This window comes from Bubalus kerabau, chromosome 3, assembly GCF_029407905.1.
Source record: "Bubalus kerabau isolate K-KA32 ecotype Philippines breed swamp buffalo chromosome 3, PCC_UOA_SB_1v2, whole genome shotgun sequence".
Classification (NCBI taxonomy): domain Eukaryota; kingdom Metazoa; phylum Chordata; class Mammalia; order Artiodactyla; family Bovidae; genus Bubalus; species Bubalus kerabau.
Window position 1 is genome coordinate 170,600,828 of NC_073626.1, and position 17,334 is coordinate 170,618,161.

At 37.4% G+C, this 17,334-nt stretch overlaps 1 pseudogene; it reads left to right on the forward strand.

Annotated features, from left to right (window-relative positions):
• Positions 1-2,146: 2,146 nt before the first annotated feature.
• On the forward strand, positions 2,147-4,459 carry LOC129647337 (oxysterol-binding protein-related protein 9-like; annotated as a pseudogene).
• Positions 4,460-17,334: the final 12,875 nt, after the last annotated feature.

Consider the following 17,334-nt stretch of genomic DNA (forward strand, 5'->3'; position numbering starts at 1 on the left):
GTGATAAGGTAACATTTTCAGTCTCATAGGAAATTTTTAAATACTTCATCATTAAGTATGATATTTGCTATAGAATTTCCTAGATATTCTTTATTAGATTAGAAAGCAATCTTTTATTCCTAGTGTGTTAAGAGCTTTTCTGGGGAATATAAATGAATTTCTATACCTTTTCAGATGATTGCAAGGCTTTTCTTTTTATTGAGTTAATGTGAAAAATAACATTAGATTTTAAGGTGTTAAGCTGGCTTTGCATTTTGTGAATAATCACTTTGTCATGATGTATTGATATTTTTTTTATACATTGCTAGATGCAATTTACTCAGATCTTATGACATGATATTTAATTTCAGAATCAAATTTTTTTTATATGTAAAGTTTTATTCATATGTTTATTTATTTTAGGACTCTACTGCTGTTATGTTTCTCTGGGGATTTAAGCATTTTATCAAAGTTTTTTAACATATTGACATATAGTTGTCAATATTATGCTCAACTGTTTTAAATCACTTCTGTACGTATGTAGGTTAATATATCTTCTTTTATATTTCCAACACTAATAATTAAGCTATCACTTTCTCTCCATCCAAGCACTCTCTCCTCTCCCTTTTTTTCTATCTCCTTTCTTCTCTCTACTTCTTTTTAGATTAGCCTTTCCAGAGACTTATGAAATGTATTAGTATTTTTAAAATTTAATATTATGGATTTGTTAATTTTATTCATTGTGCATTTGTTTTCTTTACCAGTTTCTGCTCTTATCTTTATTTTTTTTCCTACTGTTTACATTCTTTGGGTTAATTTGCTCTTTTTTTTTTTTTTTCCCCCTAAGTTCTTGAGATGGCTACTTAGACCATTATTTTTTTTTTTTTAGCCTTCTTCTTTCTTATTTTATATCTGAGCCACCTTCCTCAGCATTGTTTAGTTGCATTCTACATCTTTCTAATAATTATTTATGCTAAACATTTTCTAAATTCCATTTAGTTAATCACTCAGTTGTGTCTGACTCTTTTTTAGCCCATGCACTGAAGCCCACCAGGTTCCTCTGTCCATGGGATTCTCCAGGCAAGAATACTGAAGTGGATTGTCATTTCCTTCTCCAGCAGATCTTCCTGACCCAGGAACCAAAACTTGGTCTTCTGCATTTCAGGCAGATTCTTCACTGTCTGAGCCACCAGGGAAGCCTCGCATTTAATTGCTTCTTCCAATCCAAAGATGTCTAGATGTGTATTTCTTAGGGTTCAAAGTTTGATGTTTTAAGATATCTTTTTAAAATTGATTTCCTAATTTTTCTGTGGCATGAAAATGTGCATACATGTTAAATCATTTCAGTCATGTCCGACTCTTTGCGACCCCATGTACTGTAGCCTGCCAGGTTCCTTTGTCCATGGGATTATCCAGGCATGAATACTGGAGAGGGTTGTCATTTCCTTCTCCAGGGGATCTTCCCAATGCTAGGATCTCTTACGTCTCCTGCAATGGCAAGCGTGTTATTTACCACTAGCTCCACCTGGGAAGCCCCAAAGTTGGAATTACTATAACATTCTATTGAGATTTATTTTATTGAGCATTATTGTATGATGTTGGTAAATATCACTTGTGCACTTGAAAATAATCTGTATTTCACACTATACAATTTCAATTGGTTTACATTTATGAATGGAGATGTTCAAATTTTAAATACCATTTCTTGATTTTCTTTTTCTACTTGAACTCCCAGTTACAGAGAGAGGTATGGTAAAATCTCCCAGTATAACACAAATTGGTCTATTGCTCCTTTTAGTTCTGTCAAATTTTATATATTTGCAGATTTGTAAATTTTAACATATGGTGAGGCTTTTTCTTTTCTTTTCTTTTTTTTTTTTTGAGGCTTTTTCATAGTGTGCATAATAATTAAAATGAGTAATATCAGTAGTGAGAATTAATTATTGTCTTCAGCAATATGGAACTATTGGTAACCTGTACAAAATTAATTTTGCTGGAGTGATGAAAACTAAAGGCTAATAAAAGTGCAATCAAGAGAGGATGAAAGGAGACTTGATGAGACCAACTGCACCACAGCGGTGATTTGGCTGAGGGCGGCAAAGAGGGGTGCTCGGAAGTGGTCCTCGGCTTCCTCCCCTGGAGGCACAGAGAGCAGGGGTCTTGGCGAATGGCTTTCTTGCTGGTCACTTGTGGAATGAGTAGACCCACAGGGTCTGGGAGAGGGGCCGGCTCCCATCCCTGAGTTCCCAGGGACCCTGCTGCTTGCCTAGGCTGTGGGCGCGAGTGTGAGATTCTCTCCCTGCCTCCATCCCGTCACCACCTGGGAGTCTGGATTCAGGATTTGTTCCTAGTCTCCAAGACTTTGATAACAAATTTATAGAAGCTTATGCTTATCTACAAATCTTGTTAGTTGAAGCTTTTTGATGACAAACTTCAAAACTACAGAGATGATGAACAGAGAAAGAAAACTTAAACCCTCAAAGAGACAACAAATAGCTTGGTAGAATCAATTAAACACTGCATTGTATTGCTGCAGATTGCTAAAAGCACTATGAATCCTGTGGATGCAATATATCAACCTGGTCCCTTGGAACCTGTGGTCAACACAGTGCCTTTCCAGACTGTCTTACCTCCAGAACCTACTCTGAGTTGTGTGATTCAGAGCAGCATCCATCTTCTGTACCAGTTGGACCTGTATTAGCAACCTTGGGACATCATCAGACTCCAACACCAAATAGTACAGACAGTGGCCACTCACCACCTAGTAGCAGTGTGACGTCTCCAAGCCATGTCAACTTGTCTCCAAACACAGTCCCAGAGTTCTCTTACTCTAGCAGTGAAGATGAATTCTATGATGCAGATGAATTCCTTCAGAGTGGCTCATCCCCAAAGCGCTTAATAGATCTGCCTGCATCTGCCTCAGTCTTGACACACAGTGGCTCAGGAAACAGTCTAAAATTCCTAGATACCACAAATCACTTAATTCTTCCATGTCCAATGGAACAAGCGATGCTGACCTTTTTGATTCACATGATTATAGAAATGACCAAGGGGAGGCAGAGTCGATGGAAAAGCACAAGAGTGTTATCATGCATCTGCTGTCACAAGTTAGACTTGGAATGGATCTTATGAAGGTAGTTCTTTCAACATTTATTTTTGAAAGAAGATCTCTTTTAGAAATGTACACAGACTTTTGCACATCCGGATCTACTTGTGAGTATTAGTGACCAGAAGGATGGCAGAGACTGAATGGTTCAGGTTGTGAAATGGTATTTCTCAGCCTTTCATGCAGGAAGGAGAGGATCAGTTGCCAAAAAGCCATACAACCCCATTTTGGGTGAAATCTTTCAGTGTCACTGGACATTATCAAATGATACTGAAGAGAATGTTGGGCTAGTTTCAGAAGGTCCAGTTCCCTGGGTTTCCAAGAATAGTGTAACATTCGTGGCTGAGCAGATTTCTCATTATCCACCCATTTCAGCCTTTTATGCTGAGTATTTTAATAAAAAGATACAATCCAATGCTCATATCTGGACCAAATCAAAATTCCTCAGGATGTCAACTGGGGTGCACAACATAGGGCAGGGCTGTGTCTCATGTCTAGAGCATGATGAATGTTACATTCTCACATTCCCCAATGTTTACAGCAGGTCTATCCTTACAGTACCCTGTGTGGAACTAGGTGGAGAATGCAATATTAGTTGTTCCAAATCTGGCTATAGTGCAAACATCATCTTCCACACTAAACCTTTCTATGGGGGCAAGAAGCACAAAATTACCACTGAAATTTTTTTCCCAAATGACAAGTCTTCCTGCTCAATTGAAGGGGAACGGAATGGTGTAATGTATGCAAAATACTCAACAGGGGGAAATACAGTTTTTATAGATACCAAGAAGTCGCATATAATCAAGAAGAAAGTGAGGAAGCTGGAAGATCAGAAAGAGTATGAATCCCACTGCCTTTGGAAGGATGTCACTTTCAACTTAAAAATCAGAGACATTGATGCAGCATCTGAAGCCAAGCATAGACTTGAAGAAAGACAAAGAGCAGAAGCCTGAGAAAGGAAGGAAAAGGAAATTCAATGGGAGACAAAGTTGTTTCATGAAGATGGAGAATTCTGGGTTTTTGATGAACCATTACTGAAATGTCTTGGTGCTGCCAAGCATTAGGTTGGGAAACACAAAGTTTGCTCCTGGTTCCAGGGCAGGAGGCATAATTAAGCAACAATCCTCCTCTGGGAGAACCTATTCACTCTCTTCTTATTGCAGTGGTTCCCGTCTCAGGGATACTGGACTTTCTGAGGCAGATGAACAATTAAAGTGAGCAAAGCTTCCCTTTTTCCTGTCTGTGGCAGTTACAATGTTGATTTTGGTCTTGAGAAAAACTTCAGGTTTTGAAAACAAGATGTCTGCTCCTTTTCTAAATCCCATGGTGTAAATCCCAGTCTTAAACTCTGCATTCCAGTACTGCTGTTGAGATATACAACATCTGTTTCCTAGTTCAAATAATCTTGGGTTCTATATATACATATATATAATATAGCTGACACCAGATTTTTCATAAATACTCCATTTACTGTAAATATCAGTTCCTCTGAGTTGTTTTAGAAAATTTAGCATAATGTATTAAAATCACGTGTTAGGAAATTTCATGGTCTCACCTACAATAACTTTTATTTTGAAATTGAACTATTATTTTATTAAATTGTATCTAACTCTGGACTACAGTTTAATTATATTCAATGCTTTTTTCATAAACTAATTTTTCCAACCTTAAAAAAAAAGAGAGAGGATGAAAGGAAACACATGGATATGGAGTTATAACAATTACATTCAAAGATTTGTTCATTCAGTAAGGGCGTAAAAATGTGATGGTGACCAGAGAAAAAATGAAATTAAGGGACATTGTGTGTGTGGATGTGTGTACTTAGGAAGTTCATAAGCATGTTTTTATGCAGGTGAGAATTTTATGCAGAGAGATATTTGAGGACTAATTTCGAAAGCAGGTTCCTGAGAGAATCTGGAACCAAGTTCAATGTTGAAGAGTTGATGCTTTAGGGGGAAGAAGAGAAAATGGACACACATATGAATAGATCAGTCAGTTTTGTGTTGGAAACACGTGGAAAGTTTCTCCTCACTGTTTCTGTTTTCTCTGTGAAATAAGAAGGATGGTCATCATCTGAGAATGAAGGGGGTAAAGGGTCTTGGGGATTGCAATTAGAGGAGCATGTGGAGTAGTTTTATGACATAGTGAGAGAATAAAGAAGTATGAAAATATAGTAGGATGGTAAGACATCAGTGAAGGCCTCTTTGAAGATGGTAGTTATGAGTGGGATTCGTTTTATGTCCCACAAATAGAAAACCCTGAACAGCAGAGGTTGTATATTCTAAATTAGCAGTGGGTCACAAGATTCTTTTCTCTTTTCTAGATGAAATTATGCTGTTTGGACGCTTGTCTGGGGTCATCTATTGCATGTCTCAATTTAGTGCCAATTGCTAGACCATCATTTTTGTGTCTATTGTAAATTTCCTGAAGATTTTGGAAACCAATTAATGCTCAATCCTAATTCTGAGTGTTGTAAAGTGTTGGTTTTTATTTTGTTTCTGTAGGCAGTCAGGAAGGACTGAGCAGGTGATTTTAACAGATGGCATTTTCGAACCGAAAGAAGTGAGAAGACTGATTTATTAGCCACCTGACAACACAGCCCTTTGTTGCTGTTTAGTCGCTAAGTCATGTCCGACTCTGCAACCCCATGGACGGTAGCTGTCTAGGCTCCTCTACCCATAGGATTCCCCTATGCAAAATAGTAGAGTAGATTGCCATTTCCTTCTCCAAGGGATCTTACCAACCCAGGGATCCAATCCCCATCTCCTGCTTTGGCAGGTGAATTCTTTACCACTGAGCCAGTAGGGAAGCCCTGGCACATTCCTAAGTTATACAAATGCATTTGTATTTTACAGAAATCTCACACACAGACCATCATTTTCTGTTTTGTAACTTTTTGCATCCTTTTCACTGAATGTTTAAATACCAATGGGATTGTGACTCTTCCAAAGCTGCTGTCCATGGACTCAGTTGGTATTTTTCTGCATCTCAGGGTCACCTAAAAGTCAGTGCTCCTTCATGATCAGATAGGTTTATTTTTGTGCTAACTTAAAGTGTCTGAAAACTAATTTATGTGATAGATTAAAGTGACCAAAAAACCCCAAAACACCTTAGGCACAGTCATTTCACTTAGTGCAACAGATTTCCAAAATAAAACAGCTTTTATTTCACCATACTATCCTCAGGAGAATCAGATACTGCTTGCCTGTTAAGTCCTTCACACATCATTAGTTCCCAAGCAAGAGGGTGATAAATCTCACAACAGAACTAGTTCAGTGCACATAGGAAAAAAAAAAGAAAAAAACAGAGCTGAAATGATAACTGATTTGAGCAAGACAGTAGGCACTGTTAAAAATACATACTAAGTTTATATACATATTTTGGTTAGTAAAGAAAAATGTAATCCATGTGAAAGCTGAAGGATATAAGCTCAAATATCACTTCATAACTCTCCTCCCTCACTTCACATCAAGTCCATCTTGGGGCCTTACTGTTACAGGAAGGGGGACCCCTTCCAGAGCCCAAAACTGGGCTCTTGTCTAACACTCGGAAATGAATTGTCCGAGGAGACACATGTGCTGACAAAGCAAGAGATTTTATTGGGAAAGGGCACCCAGGTGGAGAGCAGTAGGGTAAGGGAACCCAGGAGAATTGCTCTTCCACGTGGCTCACAGTCTTGGGTTTTATGGTGATGGGATTAGTTTCCGAGTGGTCTTTGGCTAATCATTCTAATTCAGAGTCTTTCCTGGTGGTGCACACATCACTCAGCCAAGATGGATGCAGACGAGAGGGATTCTGGGAAGTGGACGGACACACGGGATCTCCTTTTGACCTTTCCTGAACTCTTTCAGTTGGTGGTGGCTTATTAGTTCTGTATTCCTTACCAGGATCTCCTGTCATAAAAAAAAAACTCATGCGAATGGGTACTAAAGGGCCTGACCAGTGTGGCAGTTTCAGTCAATGTGCTTCCCCTAACATAACTGTCAGCATTTCATCAGGACAAGCCTTTCTTTGTAGGTGTTTCATGAATTTAATACGCATACTGAGAAGCAAGCATGGTTGTTGTTTCAGTTGAGTTCAGTTCAGTCACTCAGTCATGTCCGACTCTGCAACCCCATGAATTGCAGCACGCCAGGCCTCCCTGTCCATCACCAACTCCCAGAGTTCACTCAGACTCACGTCCATCGAGTCAGTGATGCCATCCAGCCAACTCATCCTGTGTCGTCCCCTTGTCCTCTTGCTCCCAATCCCTCCCAGCATCAGAGTCTTTTCCAATGAGTCAACTCTTTGCATGAGGTGGCCAAAGTACTGGAGTTTCAGCTTCAGCATCATTCCTTCCAAAGAACACCCAGGATGAATCTCCTTTAGAATGGACTGGTTGGATCTCCTTGCAGTCCAAGGGACTCTCAAGAGTCTTCTCCAACACCACAGTTCAAAAGCATCAATTCTTCGGCACTCAGCTTTCTTCACAGTCTAACTCTCATATCCATACATGACTACTGGAAAAACCATAGCCTTGACCATAGCCTTGACTAGATGGACCTTTGTTGGCAAAGTAATGTCTCTGCTTTTGAATATGCTATCTAGGTTGGTCATAACTTTCCTTCCAAGGAGTAAGTGTCTTTTAATTTCATGGCTGCAATCACCATCTGCAGTGATTTTGAGCCCCCCAAAATAAAGTCTGACACTGTTTCCACTGTTTCCCCATCTATTTCCCATGAAGTGATGGGACCAGATGCCATGATCTTCGTTTTCTGAATGTTGAGCTTTAAGCCAACTTTTTCACTCTCCTCTTTCACTTTCATCGAGAGGTTTTTTTAGTTCCTCTTCACTTTCTGCCATAAGGGTGGTGTCATCTGCATATCTGAGGTTATTGATATTTCTCCCAGCAATCTTGATTCCAGCTTGTGCTTCTTCCAGCCCAGCATTTCTCATGATGTACTCTGCATAGAAATTAAATAAGCAGGGTGACAATATACAGCCTTGATGTACTCCTTTTCCTATTTGGAACCAGTCTGTTGTTCCATGTCCAATTCTAACTGTTGCTTCCTGACCTGCATATAGGTTTCTCAAGAGGCAGGTCAGGTGGTCTGGTATTCCCATCTCTTTCAGAATTTTCCACAGTTTATTGTGAGCCACACAGTCAAAGGCTTTGGCATAGTTAATAAAGCAGAAATAGATGTTTCTCTGGAACTCTCTTGCTTTTTCGATGATTATATCCTTCATAATTACTTGTCTTGTAAAGTAGTTATCTGGGCATAGTCTTCATTTTGGATCAAGTCAGAGACATTTTTGTAGCAGAACAAATTCTAGATGTATTCCAACACATGAAACAATTCAGCACTCACCATTTCTGGTTAGTAGCCTGGCATGCCTTGATCTGAAAAGCCTTTCCAAAGAAGAAACATTTGTTGGCCATGATGCTTAGGATAGAAAATCTAAGGCCAAAATAGATGAGCAAGTCCAGGTTGTTGATGATTTTGTGGATTTCTTTCTTTAGATGGGATTTTAAAGCTGTTAATAGCATTAAGAAGCTATTATGATTGGTCTAAGCAAAGAATGCCTTCAAAATGTTATCCTTCAATTTTTTTTAAGGGATAATATGAAGAAAATGTTACTATCAAGGAACCTAGTTGCAGATTATTCCTCTCCTATAACATTTTAAAGCCAAAGACAAAATTCAATACAGAAATGAAAAATTCTTAAAAAAAGAGCAACATGAAAACGTTTCCATTTTCCATTCAGGTAACCACTACCTATGGAGAAGGCAACGACAACCCACTCCAGTACTCTTGCCTGTAAAATCCCATGGACGGAGGAGCTGGTAGGCTGCAGTCCATGGGGTCGCGAAGAGTTGGACACGACTGAGCAACTTCACTTTCATTTTTCAGTTTCATGCATTGGAGAAGGAAATGGCAACCCACTCCAGTGTTCTTGCCTGGAGAATCCCAGGGACGGGGGAGCCTGGTGGGCTGCCGTCTATGGGGTCACACAGAGTCGGACACGACTGAAGCAACTTAGCAGCAGCAGCAGCAATCCTACCAGGGAAAATGCAAACTAAGTAAGGTGAGAAAAATTAACCTTTTGTCTATATTATTTAGTGTGACACACAGCATACTGCAAAGTAAACGACTTTAGTGGATCTACTGTTGCCTGAGATTAGAGGAACATCAGAATGATTTAAAGGAAGTCTTCAAAGTTGACTTCCAGATATTACAACATGAACAGCCTGGAAAGTTTCCAAAGATATTTCATCATATTACCATGAGATTAATTGAGGCACTGGTGTTCAATATTCAGTTCCATCTGGGAAGTACAAGAAAGAAGCATCTCTAATGGTATGTATCTTAGCAATTTGTTTCTGTAAAATGTGCTGCACTCTATTAGTGATTGTACAGAGTGGAGATCCTGCTACTCAGATAAAATGTAAAGCAGCTATTGACTGGCAACAGCATCTAAACAATGGAGCAGCCACATACTCTGTTTTTATTCGGTTGGTTCCCTCACTGCTTATTCATCAGTGATTTAGCAGACATTGACTGATAATCTTTCCTGTTAGAAGCATAATTGTAGGCACTCAAGGAAGCCATGGATAATGCAAAACAGTTAGCATTAGAATGAATTTGCAAGCAGGACTTGATAACTAAATATACTAACACTTACTTCCTCTTTATTTAATATCATTTCCCATCATATGTTTTTAAATTCTCTTGTATATTTAAAAATACAGTGTTCTGTACAAATTCTACTCCTTATTAAATTTTTAAACTCATACACAATGTCACCCTTGATCAATCTGTTCAATCTGTTTCTCACTTTTTCAGGGTGTGAAAGCACAAACACATTTTATAAGCTTCCAAAGAGTTCAAATTGAAACAGTGAAACCATAACAAAAATGCAATAAAAAGAAAGAAAAGACACATTTGTTTTACGTCCCATCCCCCAATCTTCAGGGTTTTTTTTTTTTTCCATTTTAGATGTGTTGCCTTTGTAATTGGACTTATTCCCTCTAAACTCCAGGCATTTCTGGCCAGTCTAGCATGTTGTTTTGTTATTTTACTTTGAAGCACCATTTTTCTGAATATAAGTGTAATTATCTTTTGTAGAAACTTTGGACAATATGGGACAGTAAAAACAGAAACAAGCTGATATTCCTTCTAGCCTGTAAGTACCATTCAGAAAGTTCTCCTTTTCTTAGGTAATTGGTGCTACAAAAATGATGCAAACAAAATTCAACTAAAATGGGAACTAGCATATTATTGTATTGAGGCTGACAGATTTAGTCAATATAAATAGAGGATGCTAAGATAAATTAGAATGTCAAAAAAACAACAATAATATTTGTAGTATCAGCATGTCCTATGTGAACATTGCATAAGATATATATGTGAGACACACTAATTCTAAAATTTTTTCATTGTTTATATGAAAATCAAATTTAACTATGTGTGCTATCTTAATTTGGCAATCTTATATAAAGAAAACGTCTTACAACGACTTGGCTTGAAAGCTAAATGCAAGTTATAGATTGTATTTAACAGAAAATTATAGTTATAAAATTGGGTTAATTCCCTCAAATGAATTTTGCATTGCTTTTTTTTCCTTTTCACAGTAATTTTCACTTTAAAATAATACATAAACATAACAGAACATCTTTTATTTTATATTTGAATCCATAAAATAAAACACAACATGAGTATATTTTACTAATATATGACTAGCCTGCATCTTCTGATATTTAAATTGTTTACTTCTAATCACCGATAGTTGTGTTGTTTGTGTCTTTTCTTTACTCTAATGGTTATTTAGCCAAACTCTGCTATTACTAGGTCCTCAAATGTTCCTGACATTTCTGCTGATTGGAATAGACATCGCTATCATTTGCATTGGTTTAGGAAATCTTATATAATTTGCATGTTTTCAGTTTTACTTTTCAATTGATTTCTTCTGTACTTGACATTTTAGAAATGCCCTGTAATGAGCAAGAGGCTGACAAAGAAAAGTATTATTTAAATGAGCAGGAAGACCAATTGTTTTTGTTTGTTTTTATTTTTTGGCCATGTTGTGGGCTTATGGGATTTTAGTTCTATGACCAGGGATGGAACTGGCACCCTTGGCAGTGAAAAACGTGCAGTCCTAACCACTGAAGTGCCGGGGAATTCCTAAAGACTGTTTTAACTGAAGAGAAATGTTGAGAAGGTATTAGTTTTATTGAAAAGAAAAAGTCATTGAAGACTTTTTCTTGGCATTAGGGTGACTTTTACTTCTCTTCAATTATTTGGTTTTAAATTTCATAATAATGCAAAAAATTTTACCAAAAAAAACCCCTCATCTTGTTGATAATCTCTTGATTTTTCTTTCAGAAGTTTTCTAAGCATATACAACAGTGTTTGTGTGTGCGTGTTGTGTATTTGTGTGTAGCTGTGAGATGTTTGGCCAGTAAATTTGTATACGATGGGTTCCTGGGAGTGTACATGTGTTTACATTTGTGTGCATTTGTGTATATGTGTATTTGAGCTTCTGTATAAATTATATATCACAAATAACAGCCTCCTATATATACGACTCTATATTTTATTTCTTTATCAAGTAATATATCTTAGAGATGATTTTCTTTTGGTTATTAAAAGGCAGCATAACTACTAATAGATTGATATATGTCTTTATTAATTTAAATAGTCCTCTATGGATGGATATTTAAGCATTTTGCCTCCTTATGTGTGTGTGATAGTTGATCAGTCATGTCCTACTCTTTGCGACCCCATGGTCTGGAGCCCACTAGACTCCTTTGTGCATGGAATTTTCCAGGCAAAGATACTGGAGTGGGTTGCCATTTCCTTCTCCAGGGGAACTTCTAAACTCAGGGATTGAACCTGGGTCTCCTGCACTGAAGGTGGATTTTACCATCTGAGCTACTAAGGATATGATTTATACTGTTGCAATTGGACACATTTGGAACTGTATTTACATGTTCATTTCCTAGAAATGAAATTATGTGCGTACATTTGGGTTTGCATTCAGCTGTGAATAATAGCTGACAAAATATGGCTGAAATTCATAAGAGTTTAGTTTGTCCTCTGGTATAATTTCAATATACAAAATCTACAGGAAGGCCACAATAGAACTGGAATACTAGCATAGCGTTTTCATCAGGGACAGACAAGAAAAGACTGAACAGTGTGTATGCAGTTATAAACCTCTGACATACTCTAACAAAGTATGGGTGCGTTTTAAATTTTAACAGACACTGTCAGTGCTCTGTATCTGTGAGTTTGACATCCCCAGATTCTACCAATTGCATATGAAAAATATTTGGAAAAAAAATCCAGAAATTTCCCAAAGCAAAGCTTGAATTTAGTCTGGTAACTATTTAAACATCATTTACATTGCATTAAGTACTATAAATAATCTAGGGGTGATTTAAAGTATATGGAAAGATGTGTGTAGGTTATATATAAATACTATGTCAAGAATACAAATACACACCAATTTATATGAGGGATTTGAACATCTTTAGATATCTGCTAGCATCCAGGAAGCAATTCCTAGCAGACATGGAGGAAGTACAATTTTTTATGAAGGGTGTCAATTTTCTTGAAATTAAATTACCACCAAAGTGCATGATAGTGTGTATTTCATGATATCTTATAAACATGTTAACATTAAAAATTGGAAATCCCTTGGACAAAGGAGCCTGGTGGGCTACAGTCCATGGGGTTGCAAAAGTTGGACATGACTTAGCAACTGAATGAACAACCTTTTAGGAGAAAAGTGGTATTTCATGAATTAGAGCAAAAAAGATAATAGAGAAACTTAAAAGTATTTAAATTTTCTCATTGACCAAATCAATGGGTGATATCCTAGGTTTGTGATATTCACAGTTTGAAAACTGAGTCATTATTTGCAAGCACTCTGGTGTTATCCTCAAACCATCCACAAATTTGGCTTTCGACAGTCTTTCATGTGGAACTAGCTAGAGCATAAGTTTTTCTACTCCCATTAAGTGCTGGTTTTTGTATGTAACTTTTCATTTATATTATTACATTAATTAAAGGCTCAGGTAAGGGTACATGCATAGTTTAAAATTCTAACTAATCATAAGATATGTTATAATATAGTAGGATATTATATAAAAATAGTAATATATAGTATATACTATAATGTAACAAGGTTAATATGTAGACTTAAATATTTGGTTATCAGTATTGTGCTCAAATTTTCTCAAATTCAAGAAAAGGAGAAACAGCTCATAAGATTTTTTTTTTCAGGAATTAAGTAAAGATTGACAATATTAGCAATGAAGTCAAGGGCACATTTGGAATTTAGTAAAGTGGGACAAAGTTAGCCATAAATATTAAAAGAATTTAAGTAATTTAGTTTCCTGTATTATCTTTTGTGGTCTAAATACATGCCCACTGCCATAATGAGGAAATAACAGGATTGAAAGACTGTTGAGCTCAATCTCCCAGTGTCCTAGTGTTAGTAAACACGCTTTTTGATAGACCCCAGTTCTGAGTGCTTTCCAAGATCTTTGCAAACCTCATAAAGCATTGCCCCAACTAACAGGAAATTTTAGATGTAGAGTAGGGAATTAACTTGCACAACTTCAAACAATGAGCCAGGGTGAGAAGCGATTACAATTAATCAGGGGACCTGACTCCTCAACCCACTTTCTTAACTACTGACCTGTACTATTTTCCTTGAGCCTCTTGCAAGTTAACAGGCTCTCAAAAAAAAAAAATCAATAAACACTGATTTCAAACCCCCAAGAAGCCTAAGACTGCTATGATCCCTTTGGAACACTAAAGAAAAAGTGAATAGAAATCTGATGATTCTATCTACCTAGTACATTCCTTTCTCCACATTTTTCCATATGAGTTTATGCTTAAAGCATATCTAATCTTCAAAACTATTTTAAAATCTAACTCTAGTTGGGAAAGTTTTTTAAAATCTCCATGTTTCTCTTCCCTCAATAAGCTTTCAAACTTTTATATGGTTTCAATTTTGGAAATTGGAAAGAGAAAATGTACCATTAAGGAGTAAAGAATAAGAACAATTTTACAATAGCGATTAACTGGAATGTCGTTCACTTTATTCTAGGGGTCTTGAAAGAAACTTTCTTAAAATGTATCATACGGTGTTCCTGACAGGATATCTATAATATCATCACAAGTCAGGGCTCTAGTCAAAAGCAACTGATACCTGGTTAAAACATTTATCTCCTGGGGAGGAATTGGCTACCCACTCCAGTATTATTGCTGGGATAATCCCATGGACAGAGGAGCCTGATGGGCTACAGTCCATGGGGTTGCAAAGAGTTGGACATCACAGCATGTGCATGCTTAAAGGATTTGTAAGAGACATGTATTAGTGGCGATAACCATGAGGGGACAATTTAATATGCCTTTCATATTAAGACATCTTGTAAAGTTATATTCCAAAAACAAAATGGAGAAAATTTTCCTTTAAGATTTTATGCCCTCAGTTTATAAATCTTTGGTGTTATGATTAAAAAATAAAGTGATTGTTCAGTAATTTCAGAACAATGTAATTGTTGATATTTACCGCTATCCATGGCCTGATGGCAGATCTAAATAAAGACTGTGATTTAAAAGAACCTATGAGTCTCCTGTATGGCTTGGTGCATATTTATTGAATCTTAGCTTGAAAACAGCAGTGCTTTAAACAACAACAGAGCCCATACTTGTTATCATCCCTGGGACAGATGGTACATCATCTTGGGAAATGGTGTAACCTGTCACAGTGTATAAGTGTGATCTTGTGTGAATAAATTCTGCAAGCTTGGGACACTATTCTGTGGAGGCTGCATGCTGTCTCTCATTATCCCCAATAATTAAAATTTTGTATTTTCCTCAACAACACACCACTGAGATGAGCAGTTAAGAGTCACTGAATAGAGAAGTATATGAATTTGATGGTTAGAAAGGAGCCTTTTCTGTTTTATTTTATCCTATTTACAACCATCTATCCTGAGATGCTAAGATCCAGAGAAAGAATTTGCTCTAATGTATGCCCAAATAATAAAATACTATAACCATATGGGTATAAAAAGGATGTGCTTTGGGGCTGATGAATAGATTTTTCTTCTTGTGGCTCAGAAAAATTCATAACATCTAAAGATTTATTTTTTAAATGTGGTTTTCTTAAATTGGTGATAGAATTTTAAGACAAAGGGCTTTGTTCTTGGAGAGAACAGAGTTAAAGGATTAAAGTTCAAGTTGCATTTCTGCCATTTGGTATATGACCCGGGCAAATAACTTACAGTCTCCATTAACGATGAAGCAAATGGTGATTTAAAAAAAATCAAAACACCAACATTAATGTGAGAATTAAATGAGACAATCTCTAGAAAGAAATTTATAAGCTGCAAAATGATGACTGATGACATTTTTACTTCAAAATGAAGGGAAGGTACATAGTTCTCCTTTTCTATTCCGTTTGTTTTCCTGGATTTTCTTAAAAGTATAGCACAGATGGTGGACAAAAATAGCTTGAAGTGGTTTAATAATTTACCAGCTGTAACAGTCAGCATCCAGCCAGGGGAATAGGAAACCACTCCAGGTTCATCAGGCAGGAGTGGGTGTAATTCAAGGAATTGCTAATATAGATGTCAGAAGGTCTGGAGGAGTGAATGGGACAGAGAAGCCACTAGAGGAGCCCAAGCAAGGAAGAGCTTATCCTGAGAGGTGGAAGCTGTAACCATCCCTGGGCTGGAATCCAGCTCTCACTTGTCTCTACTCCATGGAAGACAATGTCATTGCCTTGAAACTGCACCAGTGCAACTGAACAAATGCTCAGGAGCCCAGACACCGTCTTGGGCTCACCTGGTGGTGCAGGCTGTAAATAATCTGCCGGCAAATGTGAGAGACCTGAGTTCAATCCCTGGCTCAGGAAGATCCATGGAGAAGAGAATGACTAACCACTCCAGTATTCTTGTCTGGAGAAGTCCATGGACAGAGGAGCTTGGCAGGTCTCAAAGATTCAGGCATGACTGAGCGAGTACCACTTTCTTTTCACTGCCATATTCGTCTATTTTTCCTTCTTCCAACATCCTGCTAGTACCTTTCAATAGCAAACCAAACCAGAACTTAACTGACAAGAGACTTTGGGAAATGTAATAAAGGATCATTCCTTAGTCTTTGTCTAAGATTTTCCACCCATTTGCAATTGGAGTCTTGACTGGAGCTGAGAGACAACACTCCTTATGTATTTTGGCAATTTATTTGCACAGCTCATGACATTGTTTTATAAGTCAATCAGATCCACTTAGTTTCAGACTACCAATACATAGAGAAAACATACTCTTATACTTATTGTGAGCAAAATAAATCTCCCAAATGTCTGTAATATAATAGGGATAGACTTTAGACTTTAAGCATATTTAAAGAAATGCTTCTTAAAATGTGATCCATGAACCATTTTGATCAGAAGCTCCAGAGTCACTTTATAATAATAAAAAACAGTAATGCAAGAAATTGCTTATACAGATTATACAGTTATATGCACTGGTTCAGAGCAATGCTTCACAGGAGGTAGATGGTGCTATAGGTTGAATTGCGTCCTCCTTCCCAAATTCACATGTTGAAGTCCTAACTGCACTTCCCAGGCGACTGAATTGGAGATAGGGCAATTCAAGAGGTAATTAAGGTTAAATGAGGTCAAAAGGGTGGGCGGAGCCCTGATCTGGTAGAAGTGATATCCTTATAAGAAGAAGACAAAACACCAGATTTCTGTCTCTCTCTCTGCCAAATAAGGACACAGGAAGACAGGAAGAGAGCTCTCACCAGAAACATAACCCTGATAGATCCTTGAACTTGGACTTTCCAGTCTCCAGAAACCTAAGAAAATAAAGGGTTGTTGCTTGAGCTATCCAGTCTATCATATTTTATGATGGCTGCCCAAGCAACTAAGATAGATGATGAGCGAGATGGTATAGAGTGCAGGAGGATCTTTAGACTAATGGGCTCTACTCCCTTCCTGCCTTCTCTTCATCCAGTGAGAAGATTATGCAGATGGATGGCAGCACACACTCTGTTAGCTCCAGACACATGACCCACTGCTTCTCCCCAAGTTAGGCTGCCCCAGAGATGAAGTTACTGGTGACTTATTCACATAAAACAAAATCAATGGACTGATAGCTAAACCAGGTTTCAGTATTTTATTAGCTGCTCACCTGTTCCAATTTGATCTGTCCTCAGGTTGCAAGCCTGGCACTGAATTTTAGTCTT